General features: G+C 36.5%; 1 protein-coding gene across 7 annotated transcripts in view; it reads left to right on the top strand.

The window, feature by feature from the left end:
• LOC135201700 (ATP-binding cassette sub-family C member 5-like) overlaps positions 1–5,000 on the top strand; it is a 362,327-nt gene that overhangs the window by 306,180 nt on the left and 51,147 nt on the right. The window lies entirely within an intron of this gene.

Raw genomic sequence — 5,000 nt, 5'->3', positions numbered from 1 at the left:
TACATAAAGTTGAAAAAATTATATATAATTTTTTTTTTATCAGAAGAAGCTATATATTGAAACGGAGTATTGCATTGTGATTTTAATCAAATTGAAGTTTACATATATATATATATATATAATATATATATATATATATATATATAGAGAGAGAGTAGAGAGAGGAGAGAGAGAGAGAGAGAGAGAGAAGAGAGAGAGAGAGAGAGAGAGAGAGAGAGAGAGAGAACTTTAATCTGGACATCGCAGAGAACAGAAATGGCAAAGAAATTCAATTTAACATCTTCATAAAAAAAACTACAAAAAATATTAGACAAAATTCTTAACTAAAAAAAGAAAATTAAATAAAAAAAAAGCACTCGCGATTAAATTATTTATGAAGGTCTGTCTAGGTTTTCTTTTATTCTTTTTTACTCAGATCTTTTTTTTTTTTACTCTGACAGTTAAACTTTTTCTTTATTATTTTTTTAATCAGCTGACGAGTGAAGTTGGAGTACACTCTGTACATTGTCTTGACAACGATGCTTTATGTAACGAAAGGAGAAAAGGGGAGCTGGGTGGGGGGAGGGGGTGGTGAAGGGTAGGGGTTGGTTAGGGGAAGGGGAAGGAGGAGGGGTGATAAAGAAGGTACAAAGTATTCTAAAAGAAATAACTTAAAAACTCGTTTCTGTGAAAATGTCGTGTGTATGTGTCTTTGTTCGTGTTTGATGTCCGTTTTAAATAATAGCGTTAGATATATTAAATTTTATAGTACGTTTTTAATACCAGTTATATTTAATACATTTTTAATGTATCTCATATATTTTTAATGTCTATCTTATTTACTTTATTTTTAGTATTTTGATATTTTTTCATATATTTTTTAGATATTTTTGGTATCATTTTAATATATTTTAAATAATGTTTATATATTTATTGCGTATTTTATATATTGAATAATATTTTATTTTATAAATTTTACATATATTTAAGAATATTTTAAATATGTAAATATATGCGTAATATATCGATCATATACTAAATTATATTAAATATGTAGTAAAATATATTGAAAGTATATAAAAAATATGTTAAGATATATATAAATATATTGAAAATATATATAAGATATATTAAGACATAAAAATATATTAAAAATATTAAAATTAATTTATTTCAATATATTTCAATATATCTTTAAAGAGGTTCTGGAATATTTATGTACTTCGAAATCATAGCAACGCTTTAAAGTATATTTTCAATATATTTCAGTGATTTTGTTAAATATGCAATATATTTGATTCGGTTGTCAAGTGAAACGAAGAATATTTGAAACCCAGACCATAGCAACTTTTCAGAATTATTTTCCTTGAATATTTCTTAGTCTCTTTTAATATCTTGTAAGTATATTTCGTATATTCATTTTGAATATTTTTAGTTATATTTCAAGAAGGTTCTCAAAGACACACCCGTTGCCAAGCATCCAAACCGCGGCATCTTTTCAGAAAGAGTTTCCCTGTTATATTTTTTGTTGTTGCGTAGCAGCCACGATATATATAATTACAATCATAATCTTCCCAAGGAACGAATGTTGCTCAGCAATCATTGCTGACCGCAGGCCGTTGCTGCTTCCCTAGCAGTGAGGAATCCATTTCTTGCTGATGATAGGATTTTAATTCTTAGAGGATATTATGGCTCGTTTTACTGTGCCTTGCTTTGTGTGTGTGATAAGTAGAATAAAAATTTTCTACAAACACACACACTTGTGTAGAGGACGATAGTAGAGGAAGACGTATACATCCTTACACACATGTATAGATCCAGTGTGAATGTAGAGTAACACACATGTAGAACATACATACGTACATACACACACATACGCACTTGTAGATCTAGCGTGAATGTAAAGGGAAACACAGACACAAACGTACACACATACATGGGTATCAAGCGTGAATGTAAGGAAGATACACACACACACACACACGTGTAGATCATGTGTGCATTCAGACGATTTCACCCACGCTTTCACCCCTACGACTAAACGTGTTCATAAATATAAATGAACAAAACAGAACTTCGAGTGCATATATATATATATATATATATATATATAGATATATATATATATATATATATATATATATATATATATATATATATATGATATATATTATATATTATAATATATATATAGTGTCTTTGACATTAGGTTAAATATATACTTACTGCAGACTTTTAAATCTACTATATGACACATCCACTCAACTGGACTCATTTACCTTGCTCTCACACCGCGAACGTTTTCGTGCCCGCGTCTCCGTGTGCAACTTGGAACGTTTCCGTATAGAGACTTGATAGAGAGGGCACTGCAGTCTCTTATCCCTCTTTCAAAGAGAAAAAAAATATATGTATGTATATTTAACGAAAAAATCAAATAAAAAAGATTTTCTTCATCTTAGTACATCATCTTTTCATCCTGGAGAAGAAGAAAGTCATTGCTGGGAACGTTTTTTTTTTTAATCCGAAGAAAGAAACAAAGAGAAAGAGAGGGAAGTCTGCAGTCTGGTCAGCCCTTCAGGCTGCCTGTGGTGTCTAGGGGGAGAAGGGGGAGAGAGGGAAGGGGAGTGGTAGGAGTAGAAGGGAGAGGGAGAAGAGAGTAAGCGAAAGAAAGGAGGGGGGGGAGGGGGGGAATGAAAGCCTCAATGGGCTCTCGTACCTTATGGAGAGTTCTTGTAACAACTGCGGAAATATAAGAATTAGATGGGAGAAGGGGGAGGGGGAGGAAGCCCATAGGAGGTTTGGGTACGTAGATGCGCGTATGGTGAGAGGGGAGGGGGAGGGGGGAGTCTGTCAGGAATCAAGACTATGTTGATTATATACTAGATGTCTCCAAGTATTTTTTTATATATTTATTATTACAAGGAAGGAGGAATTGCAGGTTGGAAGGGGGAAGGGCGGAGGGGTGAAGGAGGGAGAAAGGGGGAGATCGTGAGGGAAGGAGGGAGGGGGAGGTTTTAATTGACGTCACTAGATTAATTTCTTTGTGAGTTTTTTGAACCACTTCTCGTCACTGCAAAAGGTATTTTTAAATCGATTTCCCTACTCCATGTTTCAGTATAGGGGTTATTTTTTTATTTTATTTCAAAGGTGAGGGTATCTCTCTCTCTCTCTCTCTCTCTCTCTCTCTCTCTCTCTCTCTCTCTCCTCCGAGACTTATCTTCTGCAGCCGTGTGGGTCACTTAGTAGTCTACCCCACTGATTTATGTAGATCCCGTCGGCTTTGGCGTCGCAAACTTATGGGCCAAACCCATTAAGCTTTTATAGGGTAATGGCCCACCGAGGGGGCCCATTAAAAATGGGAGATCTATGGGGAGAAAGAGGAGGGGTTTTCTCAGGTAAGAATTTAGCGAAAGAAAGATTCTGTGTGGGGAAATAAGGACCTTTTTTGGGGGGAGAAGTTTTTCCTTTGGGTAGCCTTGTGGGGAATAATTCTTCAGTGGATGGCTAATAGAGAAAAAGAAAGTGTTTTGAATGGGGGGTAAGAAAGTTGATGGAATTGTAAGGGAAGAAAGTCTTGATGGAATTGTAAGGGAAGAAAATCTCGATGGAATTGTAAGGGAAGAAAGTAGCGATGGAACTCTAAGAGAAGAAAGTCTTGATGGAATTGTAAGGGAAGAAAGTCGCGATGGAACTCTAAGAGAAGAAAGTCTTGATGGAATTATAAGGGAAGAAATTCTCGATTGAATTGCAAAGGAAAAATGTCTCAATGGAATTGTAAGGGAAGAAAGTTTCGATGGAATTGCAAGGAAAGAAAGTCTTGATGGAATTGCAAGGGAAAAAAAGTCTTGATGGAAATGTGAGAAAAGAAAGTCATGGTGGAATTGCAAGGGAAGAAAGTCTTGATGGAAATGTGAGAGAAGAGTCTTGATTGAATTGTAAGGGAAGAAACTCTTGATGCTATTGTAAAGGAAGAAAGTCTTCATGAAATTGTAAGAGAAGAAAGTCTTGATAGAATTGTAAGGGAAGAAACTCTTGATGCTATTGTAAGGGAAGAAAGTCTTCATGAAATTGTAAGAGAAGGTCTTGATGGAATTGCAAGAGAAGAAAGTCTTGATGGAACTGTAAGAGGAGAAAGTCTTAATGGAATTGTAAGGGAAGAAAGTTTAGAAAGTTTGTTATATGGAAATCTTTGCAAAGCTTCAATTGCTCTGGGCTATTCCCACGTTAATGTGTATATTATGAATAATATAAATACTATAATATTGATAACGGTAATAATGCCAAGAGTAAGACAGACAGACAGACAGACAGACAACAGACACGAACAAAGGACGAATCAAGGGGCACTTGAACCAAAGCTGAGTGAGCGAAGGTCACTTGGCTAATGGTAATTCCAGGTTGGAAAGAGTGGCTGTTGGAAGATATCTGCTTTCTGCGAGCCTATTTCGGTTATGGCCTCTTCCGTGTATGTGTGTGTGTGTGTGTGTGTGTTGTGGCCAAAGGGGAAAGAAGGGGAAGGAGGACAGGGGAGGAGAAGGGGGAGGGAGCGACCCCCTCCCCCAATTCGAACCCAGGCTTGAGTCACGCTCAGCACCCACGTGAGTCCTCCCTATATATCCACACTGCTGCTGGAGTTGGTGCTTGCCGAATCCACGTGATTTCCTGCGTTCAAAACTCATACCCCCTTCTCCCCCTCCCCACCCTCTCTCTCTCTCTCTCTGTCTCTCTCTCTCTCTCTCTCTCTCTCACATGTAGGAGATGATGATGGTTGGCTGATGCCTGCTGCAAGCGACTGATTGATTGCTGAGCGGCAGCGTGGGTTGAAGATGAGGTATACAAGGAAGAGAGAGAGAGAGTCAAGGCAGGGCTTTGTTCTGTAAGCTGGCTTTCCTTGTGACCTACATAATGATGGTTCAAGTTCACATCCATCCCATGATGTTCAAGCACAAAAACGTTTTTTTTTTTCATTCTGACTTTGGTTAGTCTTTGTTCAGTTTGTTCATTCTTTTTTACGGTTTGTT

Source organism: Macrobrachium nipponense, chromosome 28 (genome assembly GCF_015104395.2).
Source record: "Macrobrachium nipponense isolate FS-2020 chromosome 28, ASM1510439v2, whole genome shotgun sequence".
Taxonomy (NCBI): domain Eukaryota; kingdom Metazoa; phylum Arthropoda; class Malacostraca; order Decapoda; family Palaemonidae; genus Macrobrachium; species Macrobrachium nipponense.
The sequence above is the reverse complement of the archived record's forward strand: the minus strand, read 5'-3'. Positions and strand labels throughout refer to the sequence as shown.